Here is an 18,638-nt window from a genome sequence, read left to right as displayed (position 1 = left end):
TCGGAGCGTGAAAGAACATAAGATAGGTCATGAATATGGGATGAAATCAAATTAATGTCAACTCTCATAGTAGGCTACCAAAAGACAATTCAGTTGCTCGACCAAATTTGAAAGGTCCACACATCAATGGATAATGACTTAAAGGGTTGAGGGAAAAGAAATGATCAGTTGCATGAGGATTTAGAAATGTAGGCATTTGTCACAAGGCGGTACTGATCATGGTTCAACGAAAATCATAATATGGATTGATAGAATAACATCAATGGGTTCATAAGTTTGTGAAAGGCAATCAAAGTCAAATGGGCTATTGAAAACAAAAATTAAGTGGATTAAGTTTGTTAAGGCAAGGAACAAAATGTAGGCCTTAACTTCATTTTGTAGAAAGAAAGGTTCTATTACGGAAAGGATACATGAACCGAACCAAAAAGAATTTCACTCTGTAAGAAAGAACTTGACACAAACATGGTGACAAAATAAAAGTTGAACAAAAGTTCCAAGAGAAATATCCCACAGAAAAACATGTCTACGAAACGTGATCGTATTGAAGGACATAACTGCAAGCAATCTTAGGAATGAAGGTCAATAGCAAAGGCTCACAAAGTCAAAATATGATCCGTATAAATAATAGGTCAAAGAAGACTACAATCAATCCAAGTGTCCAAAGTTATGAAGGCAACACCACTTTCCAAGAACTGAAAGTGAGTTATGACTCAATGGAGGAAAAGAAACAATATACATCACTTGCAAGGGGTGAATGAAACAAGCTGTTAAATAGACAATGGCTCACGGCTATTTGAAAGGTCCTGAAAGATAACTTCTTATAATCCAAGTAAGAACTGTTGATTAGAATAGTTTGTTCCAGCTATTAAAGTCGCACCTCCTTGTTCATCATTCGCAAGCCGAAACTGGTAACATCGCTCTAAGAACCGTGGATTCCACGCTGAGATTCTTCGTGTCATTGCCGCTAATAACGATAGTTGGAATCCATATCTTCATAAAATTCTTTGCCTGTCATAATGACTATCCTCGTAGGACATGGTTATCATCCTCGTGCTCCTTAGCAGGGTATGGAGATCATCTCCATCGTGCTTCCACTTACGCAAGATTAAACTATACTAATTTAAATCGCGAGTATGATCGCTCGTCGTTGCATGAAAATATCTCTTAGCATCGGTTCTTCTTGTCTCGCACCTTGACTTAAGCTTTTGCCTAAACTTTCATATTCTCGTACGTTTCATTGCTCGGAAAAGCAGTTGTTAAGTTTTCAACTCTGAGCTACGATTCGCGCGGTCAACTAGGCATTTTATTTTAGGTACCCTAAGTTCACAACACAATTCATCATCTCATAGATCATCGTCTACTTAATTTACGTCATTCATACCTCAAGGTAAACAAACCACATTTTCACATCCCATAGCAAAACACTTTCGAACTTCACATCATATTCAAAACTTTTGAAACAAAATTTCTTTACACTTTCACACTTTCCAAAATTTTTTTTTTTTCCACATCTCACTTTTAAAGTAAAAGTTGACTCAAACTAAATCGTAGTTTCGCATCGACTTTCATCATTCGTATAAAACATTCCATAGAATAACACATCATACCTCGCACCTCATAACATACATAACATCACACTTCCACAGCTCAATTTTCCAAACGAAGTAATTTTTTTTTTTTTTTTTTGCAAAACTCATTTTTATTTTTTTATTTTTTTTTGAACAATAAACACAACAATTTCCATTGATCAATTAATTTTCTCAAAAGAAAGAACTAACATATTTTCATTTAAAGTTCAAAGATTTTTTTTTTTTTTTCAAAAAGTTCCAACAACTTTCCACAACATAAATATTTTTCCCACTAGAACAACTAGTCATTAAGATTGCAAAACTCATAACACATTTGCATTCCAACCAAAACACTCATGCACTTCACATATATGTTTGAGACAACATTTTTAGATTACTCATCTTTTCTCAAAAATTTCAACATTCTCAAAACAACTCATTAATTTCCATCTTTCATGTAAAACACGCCATCTTCCCATAATCACATGCTTACGTCATAACATTTTCACACACATAGCACATACTTAAGTCATCATACCAATCTTGCTCATGTTCCACATAAGTATACTAGAACAATATCACATTCTTACATACGACACGTGTTTAGATCATCTTGACAATCATGCTCATACTCAACAAAATCATACTATCACAACATTATTTCCACATAAAGCACGTGTTTAGATCATCACACAAATCATGCTCACATTCAACTTCTTTTCACATCATTTATTCACGAATTTGAACATGAGAATCACATCATCACGTAATTACATGCTCATGCATTCTTTTGCCCAAACCATCCTCATCATATCATAAAGTTTATACCTCGTTCTCATATTTCATCAACAACTTTAAAACATACCTCACTTTCCTTGGTTGAGCGTGATGCTTTGGATGTTGAGCCTTCGTGACACTTCTAGTCAATACGGGTTCACTAACTTAGACTTAAAGTGAAAGAAGACTCTCGGACCAGAGCGAAAGAACAAAGCTCTGATACCACTCTGTCACGACCGCCCATACAAGGGGTACCACAAACGCGGCGATCGTTTTGTAAAAATCACTTTAAAATTCACCCGACCTCATATGAAGCTGAAATTTGGTCACAACACAGTAGACACATTAAAGTTCATCCAGGTAAAGTTTCACGCTCAAATCATGTCGTTTGGTCAGTCAAAACACTAATACAACACTCTGGTCGGAACATACAATTTCTGGCAGTATTGCGCAGTTCATTTGAAAAATTCACCATAAATTCATACGATGCCCAAAAAGGCTGAAAATTTAACACAACACAGAAGACACTTCAAATTTGCATATAGTTCAAGAATCACATCGATCGGAGGTCATTTGGTCAGTCCAACAGAAAACGAAACTTTCTGGTCGGGAACACACGTTTCTGGCAAAATTGTGCAGTCGACTTCAAACATTTTTCAAAAATTCATTTTTTGATAAAACAGGCTGAAATTCACAGGAGACACCGAAGACATCTTGAAATTTACTCAGTAAAAATTTCGTAGCAAAATTCGTTCGTTTGATGGGTCGAATCCAGATCATAAGTCACTGGTCGAGCATCACAGAATTCTGATTCAATTTCGAAAATAGGGTTTTTTAAAATTCCACAACGAAAACACCGATTCATCATGCTCGAAAATACATCATCATGCTCACTCATTCCTCAAACACATATTTGCATACAACTCATATTATTCACAATTATTTCGATCCAAATCACACGTGAATTCAACCAACAAATGCAAAACCAATAAGTTCATATAATCACACAATTTTTCCCCCGTTAAAACTTGCGATCTATCAAACCTACACTCTCTACATGCATGTAGGACTCAAAACATGGTTCAAAACGGAAGGGGAAGAGAAGTGTGTGATTATACCTTCCTTTTGACAAAACGAAAACGGTAGAAACGTAGGATGAAGCGATCCGTCGGTGGTTATCGAAGATAACTTCAATGGCTGCAAAATCAAGGCTTGAATGGAGGTTTTTGGAGATGGGAGAGTGATGGAGGGAGAGAACCGTGTGGGAGTGAGGGAGGGAGAGAGTGGCGAAAATTGTGAGGTATGGGGGCTAGGGTTTGATAATTATGTATTTATTTGCTAGGTTTAGGTTTAAAAAAAAAATCCCACACCTAATGAATTAATTAAATTGTGGGAGGAATAAATTGAAAAAAAAAATCTCCCAATTAGAGCACAAAATAGGCGTGCATAATGAGGGGGGGATTAATTCAATATTTGCTTATTTAATAACAATGGGATATAGAAATATTTACTTGGAGAGAATATTCATAAATTAGGAAATAAAGGTGAATATTCCGTAAATAAGGGAACAAAATAAATTAAATCCCCAAGTAGGAATTTATGTGGTGGGGGCCGAAAATTTCAAGAGGAAATTTGTACAAGGAAATTATTTAAATCCCCAATTAAATAGAATAGGATTTAAATTAGGTAATTTCTTTATGGAAAAAGGCTCCCATAAAAAGGCAATAATTAATTAAATTCCCACAAAGGAAATAATGCATAGGGGCGTGTGATATGGAGGAACAATAGAAAAAAATATTCACATCCCCAATTAATTAGACATAGGAATTTATTTGAATAAAAAGGGATCCCACAAATTAGGAAACAATTAAAATATTCTCCAATTTTATTGGAGGGGGCCGAAAATGCTAGGCTAAATAGCCAAGGATAAATATCCCAACTCTCTATTTATTTTGGGCGAAGAAATACATTATCACATGATTTAATTGGATTAAATTCAAAGGAAGGGAGTCAATAAAGCACCAATTAAATCAAAAGGAAATTAATTCTTTCTCCTATAGGGAATTTTCGGAAACTCCCAAGGAAAAATAAAATGGAGTTCGAATTTCATGTAGTACAACTTAGGGGTCATTTGGTTTGGATTTAATTTGGATAAGTATCCCAAAATAATTAATTAAATCCACAAGAAGAAGTATTATTTCAATAATTAGGAAGGGCCGAATATTTCAACGAATCGACTCGAGAAAGGATAAATGCATGATCCTATTAATTATTTCCCCACATTGGAAAAGTATAAAACTCAAGCTCATCAATCACATTAAACACGATAATTCATTCCACGTAAGGTCACTTAAATCACATAGAAGCAAACGTTTCTAAAATTCCAAAATTCCAATTACATAAAAAGAAGTCACAAAAGTTTGGGATGTTACACATCCAAATCTACAATCAAGAAACAGAACAAGATCGACTCTATCAATTTCTTACTGCACTGGACGAAAAATATGAGTTAGTAAAGAGAGAGGTGTTGAAGATGGAACCACTTCCCTCGGCGGAGCAGACGTATAACATAGTGTAGAGGGAGGACATCCGGTCGGAAATCCTCCGCCCTACAGACGGAAAAACTTCAGGAGACAGAATCGGGGCAGGATTGTTCACGGCGAGAAGGCCGAATTACCCCAATGCCCCACGCCGCGGCGGCAGTAGCGGAAACGGGGGGTGGAACCAGCGCCCCTCTGATGAACGGAGAACGGATGAAGATCGATCCAAGTTAGTGTGTACAAATTGTGGAAAGCACAAACACACAAAAGAACAGTGCTTCGAGCTAGTAGGATATCCCGACTGGTGGGAGTCGAAGCATAAATCGGGGGCTACCCGACCACCGTGGAGCAAAGGCCACGCCGCCGCAGCTGTTGGAGCAGATGGAGGAACGGCGAACCTCGCCGCCACTGAGGGCAAACCTGATGCGGCCACTCATACTCGGGGCAATGAACCGCTGATCGGCGTACCACCGAGGGCAGCCGGAATCGCCCAATTCGCCTCTGGAGGAGCTCGAATCAAAGGAGATGAGACGAGTGAGGCGGCGGGAGGTAAATTGGTATTAGGGTTAGGTTTACAACCTAACCCTCAATCTTTCATACCTTTGCAAAATAAACCCCATTTCAAAAGATATTGTGTTTTTGCCTCAAGAAACTCAAGAAATTATAAAGTAAACCCCAGAATTTTTGAAAATTATAAATCAGCCCCAATTGAATGTAGAAATAGTTTTCAAGTCCTAGAAAATTTTGGGACAGCGTGCGCTGTGTCTGCAGGATCTGGGAAAATGAATAGGTGGACTTTTGATTGCGGGGCTACTGACACGATGACTTATGATGAGTCGGATATCACTGAAAGTCATAAACCCCATTTGTCTCATATTCAGACTGCTAGTGGGGAATTTACGGCTGTAAAAGGGGCAGGGACTGTGAAGATTTCTCCAACCCTAAAATTATCTAATTGTTTGCATATTCCTTCACTGTCCCATAAATTGTTGTCAATTAGTCATGTGACCCGGGAATTAAATTGCACATTGCTAATGCAACTGAATTTTTGTCTACTGCGGGATATCAGGACCGGAGAGATTATTGGGCGTGGCACTGAAAGTAACGGGTTGTACTACGTGGACGAGATATCCCAAAAATGAGCTGCCATGCTAACTCACGGGTCTGCTGATATGGAAGCTTGGCTTTGGCACCGTCGCTTAGGACATCCTTCTCCGGATTATTTAAAAATGTTATTTCCTAATATTACTCCAAAATCGAACATGTATTGTGAAACTTGTGTTTTGGCTTAAAGCCATAGAAACTCCTATCCTTTGAGCAGTTCTCGTACTAAAACCATTTTTGATTTAATACATTCTGATGTTTGGGGACCCGCACCGGTAGTTGGGGACAAGGATTTAAATATTTTCTTATCTTTGTTGATGACTGTACCCGTATTACTTGGGTATACTTTATGAAGCAGAAATCTGAAGTTTTCGAACACTTTGCCCACTTCTATAACCTTGTCCAAATACAATACCAAAAACCCATTAAAATCCTACGATCTGATAATGGGGGGAGTTTGTCAATTCCAGAATGAAACAGTTCATCCTAGAAAAGGGAATGATACATCAAACCACCTATGCCCATACTCCAGAACAAAATGGGGTAGCCGAGAGAAAAAAACATAATCCTACTAGAAATGACTCGTGCCATGCTCATATAATCACAAGTCCCTAAGACCTTCTGGCCTGAAGCTCTTGCCACTTCCGCTTACCTTCTAAATCGGCTACCCACCCACATTCTGAAATTCCAAACACCAACTGATACCCTAGCCCTACACACAACTATCCCTCCACATCTTTCACTAGAACCACGAGTCTTTGGATGCTCAGTCTTTGTCCATATACCAAAACATGAACGAACAAAATTATCCCCTTGCGCCATTAAATGTGTGTTTGTGGGGTACGGAGTGAACCAAAAGGGTTATAGATGCTTTGATCCTAAGTCTAATCGTATGTACACGACCATGAATTGTGATTTTCTTGAATCCGAGTACTTCTATACCCATCTTAGCGGTCAGGGGGAGAGTGAGATTAGGAAAACTATTAGTGACCCACTAAGCTGGGTGTCAATGCCAAGTGTATCAGAAGCGGACCTACCAGAGGAAGCAGTACGCAAATCCGCTGGGCAAGTCTCTGACGTGGTACAGACTGAAGCAGTAGGTGACACAAGTCCTAATAGTGACTCTCCGCTTCTGATATCGGATGTAAGTACACTTGCTACTGTCAATGAAATTAATGAATCTAACACTGTGGATGAGACTCAGGGGGAGAATGATGAAGAGGGTGATACAGACGCCATTGAAGGGATAGATCCCGACACTGGAAGTTACATACTACCTCCAAGGGTAAACAGAAGAGTACCACCGAAAAGATACTCTCCAGAGAGAATCAACAGAAAGGCGAGATACTCTATTGCCAATTAGGCAACGGGTCACCTAACTGAAATGGCGCAGGCTTTTGAGGAAGCACTCTACGAAGAGGAAGAGATCCCACAGTCAGCAGATGAGGCAATGAAGAACAAACACTGGAGAGAAGCTATGCAAAAAGAGATAGATGCTTTAATGCGGAATCAAACTTGGGACAAGTGTGTACTGCCCGAAGGAAAGAAGCCAGTTGGGTGTAGATGGGTGTTCACCATTAAACGGAGACCAGATGGAAGTATTGAGCGGTATAAAGCTCGACTGGTTGCTAAAGGGTACACTCAGACGTATGAAATAAACTACTCAGAGACCTTTTCTCCAGTAGCCAAGATGGACACGGTACAAGTACTACTCTCCATTGCCGCCAATCGAGATTGGCCACTATATCAGTTCGATGTCACAAATGCCTTTCTTCATGGCGAGTTGAAAAAGGAAATATACATGGAAGCACCACCAGGCTTCTCGGATGAGTTCAAGGCAGGTGAAGGATGCAGATTGAGAAAGACTCTGTATGGGCTGAAGCAATCACCGAGAGTTTGGTTTGGTAGATTTGCAGACGCAATGAAGAGCTATGGATACAGACAAAGCAACTCAGATCATACATTTTTCCTGAAGAGATACGATGGAAAGACTACTTGTTTAATTGTGTACGTTGATGACATGATTATTACAGGTGATGATGCGGAGGAAATTAAGAGTCTGAGGGAAAGGCTCTTCAAGGAATTCGAGATGAAGGATTTAGGTGATCTTAAGTACTTCTTGGGCATTGAAGTTCTTCGCTCACCACGAGGGATATTTGACAAACACGGATTTTGCATGTTTTTAAGGACTAGATTTGGCTTGTTTTAAATGTCAATCATGCAAATTATGTTCTTAAATTGCATATGTTATACATTTGGTATTTTTGACGTGTTTGTTGATAAATGATAGAAAAAGATAGAAAAGGGTGAAAAAATGCCAAAGTGCAGCAGCCTCTGTTCGAGCCCATTCTTCCAACGATTTTGAAGTCCAATCAGTGCTTACTACATTTCATTCTCTTCGTCTTCGAAAGAGCTTCGCGTGGATATCTTGTATGTCTCAATCGGAGTTCTGTGGAGAAAGTTATGACAATTCTACGAACATTGCGCATTGCAGTCAAATCTGGCGGAAATTAGGCGGAAATTTACGGAAGAAAAGAAATTATTATATTATGAAGCCAAATCTCTCCTATTTCTTGTAGGGCACGAAAATTATCAAAAATAAACATTTTTCCAGCCTATAAATACCTCTGAACCTAATTCATAATCTTCATCTCAGAGCCTCCAATCCTTCTCCATCTCTACACCTCTTTCCATTCCATAATCCACACATAATTCATCCATCTTCCATTGGAGCGGAGCTTTGCAGATCCAGGCAAGAGAAGACTGAAGATTGAAGATTCAACCTTGGGTTTTATCAATTTCTTTCATGTCTCGTACTTTAATTGTAGTTTTTACTTGTCTATGAGTAGAACATCTTTTGTAGAATTTTTTGTATAGATATTCGATTGATTTTCCTTGTTAGCTCTTGCAGTTATTTGATTTATCTGGTGCTTTCTATGTGCAATTGATTAGCTACCTCTTGAATACATGTTAGAGTTGATTAGAGTACTCGGGAGACGAAATAATTGACTTGGAAAAAGGGATAATTCACACCTTAATTCAATAGAACTCGGGAGAGTTGAGGTTTTGAGTGAGGTCTTTGATCTTATATGCTTTTAGGAGTTAGGGGTTTAAGGGTTAGAAGGGGACTTCAATCCTATCACCTAATCTACAGGTTTCTCACCTCGGGAGGGGGTTTAATCCATAATTGTGATCGACTTAATAGCTCTGGAGACCGTAATTCAAGGAAGTCGATTGTGTTTTTGGATCCTAAAATTCTACATTCTTAAGCCTGCTTTGTATTATTTCTTTTTATGTTTTCTTTTTTTTTGTTTATTTCTTTCGGTCTAGTTTAATTAATCAACCCAAAAATCACATGTCTCTAGATAGTATATGATGCTTAGTATATGATAGCCAGTTGCAATCTTATTCCCTGTGTTCGATATCCTGGTACTGAGTGCATCAAGTTTTTGGCGCCGTTGCCGGGGAATATTATTGCTTTAAGCTGATATTGTAGAACGGTTGATAATACTAATTTGGAGTGTAATATTTTGTATAGTTTTATTTTAATTTTTTTTTATTTATTTTGCAAGGAGCACGAAGCACAACAATGGATTACTCTGCGCTCCTATGGAAGATGCAATTATCTGCTACAACATTTGATATACTCCTTAGAGCGTGGGTGAGATATAAAATATGCTTGCTCTCTTGTTTTTTTTTTTTTTTTACCTTTAGTTTTCTCCTCCGTAGAGCTGAAGTTTTTCTTCATAGAGCTTAAGTTAAATAAAAAAAATTCTTTTCTTTAAATTTTCTTTCTTTTCCGCTTGAATATTTCCTTTTCTTTTTTTTTTCTTTTTCCTTTTTTTTAAAAAACTTCTTATTCTTCGTTTTTTTCAAGAAAATCTTTTTTTAAAAAAAGTAGAAAAACTAGAACCTCCTTCCCCCTATTTTTATTTTATTTTATTTTCTCCACATAAATCAATCACACACTTCAAATTCACATCACTTAAGCAAATTCTTTGTACTCTACCAATTATTCATGTGCTTAGCTGTCAATCAACACAAGGTACGTTCTCTTTTAATTTCTGAGCTTTGATCTTGAATTCTTTCATTGAATGACTTTGTTGTTGATATATATATTGGGAGTTTGGATAGGAGTTTGATGAGTGACGATTTAATTGGGATTTATTCTTGGTGAATTTGTAAGTTTTGGATATTTGCGAGAAATAGTTGTTGGGTGTGCTTGAGTATGTTTGATCTTTGGTGGATGAAAATTGAATATCACTTTGGTTTGATTGTTGATACACATAGTTCATGTTCATAGCATTGCGAGGCTATTTTATCTTGCATGAATTGTGTTTTTAGGAGCTTAAATTGTTTTGTCTGATCTTGGTCTATTGTTGAAAATTTTTACAATTAATTGGGGGATAGAGAAGATTACGGAGGATGAAAAATGATCATGTTAAGGTAGATAATTTGATTTGCATATTTTATGCCTTGATATGATTAAATTTAGGGGATTGCCACATGTTATGCATTGTACTCTACTATAATTTTCTTCATTCTATGCTCACATTGCGAAATTGTAGGTACATAATGCATCCCAAAGAAAATCCCGAGAATGGGGGATATTTTATGAGCCTCAAAGAATGTCAAGCTAAAGACGTTAACCAAGCGCTTGTTGGGAGGCAACCCAACATTGGTATCTTTTTTTTTTATTTTGATTTGTTTTCTTAGTTTACTCACGTCCCTACCGACTTTACAAACTTATTCTTAACTTAGTTTTGAATAAGTTTGGGGGGATGAAGTGGTGGATCGTGAGTTTAGTTGTTTTTTTTATTAGTTTTATTTTATTTAATAAACCCGAGGTGAATCTTGTCATGAACATAACATAGAAAACTTAGAAATACTTATGTTTAGGGACATCAGACCGAGTTGCCTATGATAAAAATTTTGTTTATGTGTTGGTTGAGTTGACTTGATACCTTGATTTGAGAGTTTTGTAAAAAGGTGTATAATTAATGAATTGCTTGTTCACCTTGAATCATGCTTATACCTTGTGAGACTTGAGCTATATGTTCTTTCTTGTGTGATTTATCTGCATTCATGTATTTGTTTCTAGAACTTGCTCCTAGTCTGCCTAAGTCTATATAGTGTTTAAATGATAAAAGAGGACGTTAGGCCATCCTTCTTAGCTACTTTATATATCTAAATTTATGACCTTACTCAAAATCTTTTTCCCTAGCTAGCCATTTTGAGCCTTTAAAGCCTTTTTCTTTGGAAGCTAAATAAATGGGGAATATTCATACACTCTTGGAGAAAGTTAGTTCATATTTTGTGAAAAGAGTTGGAGAGATAAGGTAGAAAGAAAAGTAGTGTGCTTACTTGTGAAAAGTGCATAGACATTTGTGGTTTGAATGAGATAATTGGTTGTGCATAGAAAGAAAAAAAAATGTACAGAAGAAAAAAAATGTACAAAAGAAAAAAAAATCAAAGGAATTTGGGAAGTGAGAAGAAATTTAGACAAGTCTAGAATTTACTGAGATTCGAATTGTTGGTGCAGTGCTATGTTTGATGTAGTAGAAATTGATCACTTTTGCTATGTTTGGGATTAGTCACTTTTTAGCCATATTTCCTCACCTTACCAAAGAGCCTACATTATAACCGAAAATAAAGACCTTTCGGATTTTTGATTTTAATCACATAAAGTAGAGGAGGGATTAGACATCGAGCAAGCCTATGGTAAACTTTGCATGTTGCATGATCTGAGAGCATATATTCTTTACCTTATACACTTTGAGAGTGAGTGATAAACACATTCTAAACACTTGTGAGCGCATGTACTTCAAGGTGATCAACGAGCTAGTAATGAAAATGCACTAATAAGCTTTGCTTGATTTGATTTGTATTCTTGTCAAACTCTTCATTTCTTGTTACAATTTTTGAGGCAACTATGAAGTCTAGTTCTTAGCATCCGTGTTTCTTTAGTAGTTTTTCTCTTGTTTTGTTTGAGGACAAACAAATAATTAAGTTTGGGGGAGTTGACAAACACGGATTTTGCATGTTTTTAAGGACTAGATTTGACTTGTTTTAAATGTCAATCATGCAAATTATGTTCTTAAATTGCATATGTTATACATTTGGTATTTTTGACGTGTTTGTTGATAAATGATAGAAAAAGATAGAAAAAGGTGAAAAAATGCCAAAGTGCAGCAGCCTCTGTTCGAGCCCATTCTTCCAACGATTTTGAAGTCCAATCAGTTCTTACTACATGTCATTCTCTTCGTCTTCGAAAGAGCTTCGCGTGGATATCTTGTATGTCTCAATCGGAGTTCTGTGGAGAAAGTTATGACAATTCTACGAATATTGCGCATTGCAGTCAAAGCTGGCGGAAATTAGGCGGAAATTTACGGAAGAAAAGAAACTATTATATTATGAAGCCAAATCTCTCCTATTTCTTGTAGGGCACGAAAATTATCAAAAATAAACCTTTTTCAGCCTATAAATACCTCTGAACCTAATTCATAATCTTCATCTCAGAGCCTCCAATCCTTCTCCATCTCTACACCTCTTTCCATTCCATAATCCACACATAATTCATCCATCTTCCATTGGAGCGGAGCTTTGCAGATCCAGGCAAGAGAAGATTGAAGATTCAACCTTGGGTTTTATCAATTTCTTTCATGTCTCGTACTTTAATTGTAGTTTTTACTTGTCTATGAGTAGAACATCTTTTGTAGAATTTTTTGTATAGATATTCGATTGATTTTCCTTGTTAGCTCTTGCAGTTATTTGATTTATCTGGTGCTTTCTATGTGCAATTGATTAGCTACCTCTTGAATACATGTTAGAGTTGATTAGAGTACTCGGGAGATGAAATAATTGACTTGGAAAAAGGGATAATTCACACCTTAATTCAATAGAACTCGGGAGAGTTGAGGTTTTGAGTGAGATCTTTGATCTTATATGCTTTTAGGAGTTAGGGGTTTAAGGGTTAGAAGGGGACTTCAATCCTATCACCTAATCTACAGGTTTCTCACCTCGGGAGGGGGTTTAATCCATAATTGTGATCGACTTAATAGCTCTGGAGACCGTAATTCAAGGAAGTCGATTGTGTTTTTGGATCCTAAAATTCTACATTCTTAAGCCTGCTTTGTATTATTTCTTTTTATGTTTTCCATTTTTTTGTTTATTTCTTTCAATCTAGTTTAATTAATCAACCAAAAAAATCACGTGTCTCTGGATAGTATATGACGCTTAGTATATGGTAGTCAGTTGCAATCTTATTCCCTGTGTTCGATATCCGGTACTGACCTTTAGCTATACTAGATCTACCTTGTATGCTTGCAGGTATTTTTAGTGCTAATAAATAGTGCATCAATATTTTTTAGGCAGAAGAAATACATCTTGGACCTCCTAGCAGAGACAGAACTATTGGAGTGTAAACCAGCCGAGACCCCGATTGTGCAAAATCATGGCTTGAAGATACGAGATGGAGCTGAGCGGCAGATCGAGGGAGATATCAGCGATTGGTTGGGAGACTCATCTATTTATCTCATACTAGACCTGATATTGCTTATGCCGTAGGGGTGGTAAGTCAATTTATGCATCAACCCCAGGTCGAACATCTAGAAGCTGCACTAAGGATAGTTCGATATTTGAAGGGAACCGTTGGGCATGGAATAGTATTCAAGAAAAATGGAGGGTTAGAGATCCATGGGTATACTGATGCAGATTGGGCAGGTAATCCAGTAGATAGAAGGTCGACCTCGGGATACTTCACGTTCGTTGGTGGAAACTTAGTAACATGGAAAAGTAAGAAGCAAAAGGTGGTAGCTCTATCTAGTGCAGAGGCAGAATTCAGAGGAATCAAGAGTGGTCTGACTGAGATCATGTGGCTAAGAAAGTTGATGACAGAGATTGATTCTATTCCAAGCAAGAGTCAGTTATACTGCGATAACAAAGCTGCCATAAGCATTTCGGAGAATCCAGTACAGCATGACCGGGCGAAGCACGTTGAAGTGGATAGACATTTCATCAAAGAAAAAATTGAAGAAGGTGTGGTCGAATTTCCATTTGTGCGTTCTGAAGATCAATTGGCAGACATACTAACCAAGGCGGTTAGCTCAAGGAGTCTTGAAGAGGTTCTTGACAAATTGAGTATCGGAGATCCCACTACTCAATTTGAGGGGGAGTGTTAGAATAAAGAGAAGATTTAGGAGAATCAATTAAGGATCAATTTCCTTCATTATGGGACAAAATCATGTATAGAATAGAATTGATTTAGTTACCATTTGAGAATGTATGTACTCCTATTTAATAGGAACGGTTGAATGAGAATAAACAACAAGCCTTACACCCAAAATTCTCTTCTTCTTGGCCATTTAACACTAACATTGAACTAATTTTGATGAAATAACTAAAAATGCTAAAATAGACTATTTTGAAGGGTAAAAATAGACTATTCTAGAAGATAAAATGAGCCCTTACAAATAAAAAATTTTGCATCCGCCCCTGTCAACAATCTACACTGCAATTCATTTATTACTATCATGCAATCTGTAAATTCATCTAAAACGCTTACTAATGAATATTGCAGAATACGTCCATAATATTGCAGGATAATGTATTACATGACAGCACATGATAGATGGTTCATTATCACTTTAAAATTGGTGTCACCATAACGAAGTCTATGCATTCATAATAAAGGATATTTACTAATTACAGTAGTAAATAAATTATGCATTAGAATAGAGCGCACAATTTCAATAAATAAAAGAATAATATCTTAAATAGCATCGTCATTCCTTCATGATTGAACAATACATTTCTTCATCGTTGGAGTAATAATTATTGCTATCATTTCTTAACTTTTTGCATTCGATATATACAAGTCAAATCCTTTTCTAGCCCTACCAACAAACTTTATAGAGCCTAGGACGAATATAATAATGAATGTAGATTTAATACGCGAAACCTTTTTTTTCTCCAATTATTGATATTTCATTGTTTAATTTGGGACATTTACTCATTCTTAAAATGTTTTACTATTAAGAAATCTTTTATTTACAGGGAGAATAGTTTTAAGTTTATACCCCCCAATAGGTACACGTATTTGGATTAATACGTGTGTGTATATGAAATTTGGATTATCATCAAATGAAATGTTGACACTTGTTATTATAGGGTAGTGATAAAATGCAATATACAAACTTCAAATTTTTTAACACAGTATCAACACAATGTCAACATAGTGTAAAATTTCAAGATTTTTATGTCAACGCAATATCAACACAATATCAATCATTGACATTGTGTTTATATTATTTTACCATCTGTTGATATTTTCTAACGGTCCAGATTATAATTTAAAATTTATATAATATTTAGAATTTACGTTTGATCATGTTCGTATTATTACACGTATCATTTGTTACAAGATGATACATATTTAATCAAGCATCGACACTGAATTATTTGCATTGAAACGACGTTGTCGGTTCGATATACTCCACGTCAAGGAAGAACAAAGATGGCTCCACAACCAATTTGTTTTGCTTGTTTGGGGTGGGGTACGTATGGTAGGGTGTGGGGGTGGGCAGCTGGTCACATGACATACCATGTGTTGTCACGTATCTCACCACAATCCCTAATTAAATTCAATTCCCTTCATTAATTTTTCTCTCGACCCCACCCTAGTACTATGATTTTGATTAACTTACTCCAAACTGGTATACTATTTCCTCCGTTTAATAGTAGTGGACCTATTTCTTTTCAGCATAAAAATTAAGAAAAATTAAGTAATGTATATTAAAAAATAATAATAAAATAAGAAAAATAATAATAAAATGAGAAAAATAAGAGAGAGGGAAAAGTAAGAGTAGGAAAATATGTTACTCCCTCCGTCCCAATGAATATGAAATATTTACTTTTCACCATGGGATTTTATGTAGGATTGTTCTGTGAGTTAATAAAGAGAGAGTAAAATAGGAAAGATGAAAAGGTAAAGATAACTTTATTACTATAAAATGCCTAAAATAAAAAAAAATTGACTTTACTAACGGAGGGAGTACTTACTTTGATTTAGTAACTCCAAACACTAGTACTTACTCCCTTCATCTCATTTTAAGTGGAGCATTTTATATCTAAAATGAAATTTGATGCAATATTATTTTATAAATTGAGTGAAAAGATAATAAAATGGAAATAATGATATTTGTATTTCAGAAAATGTTCAATTAAAGTAGAGTACATTCAAAAAAGAAAAACATGTCACTTAAATTAGGTGAAAAGATAATAAAATGGAAATAATGATATTTCCATTTCAGAAAATGTGTCAATTAAAGTAGTACATTCAAAAAAAGAAAAACGTGCCATTTAAAGTGAGACGAGGGAGTATATAAGATGTATTTCTTCTTTAGTTATGAGATTCTACGCAGTGCCATTCGTTGTTAAGTAGGAAAGAATAAGAATAGGAAAAAATGAAAAATAATTTATTCTATTTTAAAAATGTGTCAGTTTGAGTAAGACATTTCAAAAGAAAATATTCTAAGCGTCCCCAAAAGATGTCACATTTGTAGGATGCCACATGATTTAAGGATGTTTTATTTTGTGTGCTGAGTGGGGGGTTGATTTTGAGAGAGAATACTATCACTTTTTTGCAATGTAAATATATCACCTTAATTGCAATGTAAGAATACTAGTAGTACATTATTTACCTACTTCACTTATCTTATTTGATAATCATCCATATATCAACATTATGGAGTACTATGAGAAGAGATAGAATCCTATAATTATTTCACAAAAAATGACGTACTTCGCTTGGGTACTTTTTTTGCAATGATTGTGATGCTCTTTTAAGAGCCCCCGCAAAGCAGTCCAAAATAGACTCGGTCTCGTCCCGGCGGGACGATCTAGGGGTGAGCCAGCGCTGCCGGGACGAGATCTAGGGGTGAGCCAGCGCTGCGGGTGGGTTAGACTTTTATAGTTCCATTAATAACCTGATTTTCCAACTTAGTTTGCAAGTTATTAAATTTTTTGGTATTGATGAACAACAATAATCATTCCCCCTCATTATCCGAACGACTACGCATTTCCCTCAACTATATACTGTATTTCAGAAGTTTAGTAGTACTATCAAACTTTCATAATCTACATTTTGTTCACAGTTAAAAACACTTATTCGGGAACTAAGAAAGTATTTTACTTATTTGGAAGTTAGTATAAATCATTTTTAAGAAAGTACGGATGTGACTAATGTCTAAATAAATAGACCTCATCCCAATTAAGTTGAGCCATATTTTTTTTGACAAAAAACAAAACATCCAATCACATGTACTTTATTACATCACTTAGGTCATCCATAACGCTGTCACTAAACCGTCCCTTATCCGTCCCTTAAATTACTATTCGCGGGCCACACTGTACTTTTTTACTCCATCCCTTAACTAAGGGACGGAACCTGCAACCTTCCGTCCCTTAACCGTCCCTTAAATTACTATTCATTCAATTTCATTTTTTTTTATTTTTTTTCCAACATATTCAAGTTATAAAAAATACACTTCATTAAAAATAAAATAACATTACAACATAAAATTCGAAAAAAATTAAAAAAACATAATTAAAAGTCTTAAAAAAATAAAAAATACATACTTTAATTTCCTCCGCCAAAGTTTGCCCAGATGTGCTCCATTAGATCATCTTGGAGTTGGGCGTGGGCGGTAGAGTCACGTATCCTTGCCCGAATAGACAACCGTTCTTCTATAAACGGATGCACTCCACTTCGAGGCGGACTACTTGCGGTAGAGCATCCGGAGGCTTCAGGGTCGAACCAATTTCCCGCCTCGGGTCCTTCGTCTTGGACAATCATGTTGTGCAAGATTATGCACGTATACATGATGTCGACCATGCTCTCCATGAACCACGTACGAGCCGGGGCTTTGATAATGTTGAAGCGCGCTTGGAGAACCCCAAAGGCCCGCTCCACATCCTTCCGAGCAGCCTCCTGCTTCTGCGCAAAAAGCGTCTGCTTTGCGTTCACAGGCCTAGTGCACGTCTTCACGAAGGTTGGCCACTTCGGGTAGATGTCGTCGGCAAGATAGTACCCATTTTATAGCGCCGGTTGTTAGCGATGAAGTTGATGGCCTGCGCTTTACAATCCAAAATTTCGGCGAAGAGGTCGGATTGGTGGAGCGCGTTTATGTCGTTGTTCGAGCCGCGGACCCCGAAGTACGTATGCCAGATCCATAACCGGTAGTCGGCGACGGCCTCGAGTATAACGGTGGGGTGGGTGCCTTTGTGGCCGCTCGTGTACGACCCCCTCCATGCCACCGGGCAATTCTTCCATTGCCAGTGTATGCAATCGACGTTTCCAAGCATCCCGGGGAATCCGTGCACTTCTTCGTGAAGGCAGAGCAGGAACTGGCAATCTGTCGTGCTTGGCTTCCGGGGACATTCGTCGGTGAAGGCTGCTCGGACGCCTTTGCAGAATTGGAGCAAGCACATTCTCCCAGTGCTTTCTCCAATGTAGAGGTATTCGTCGAACACATCCGCCGTTTGTCTAGTCGCAAGCTGACGGATTGTTGCAGTACATATCTGCAGCGTCGTGTGGTTGGGACGGCCGACGGCGTCGAATGTATTTGCGATGTGGAGAAATAGTGGTCGC

The sequence above is a fragment of the Salvia splendens genome, chromosome 21, assembly GCF_004379255.2.
Source record: "Salvia splendens isolate huo1 chromosome 21, SspV2, whole genome shotgun sequence".
Classification (NCBI taxonomy): domain Eukaryota; kingdom Viridiplantae; phylum Streptophyta; class Magnoliopsida; order Lamiales; family Lamiaceae; genus Salvia; species Salvia splendens.
The sequence above is the reverse complement of the archived record's forward strand: the minus strand, read 5'-3'. Positions refer to the sequence as shown.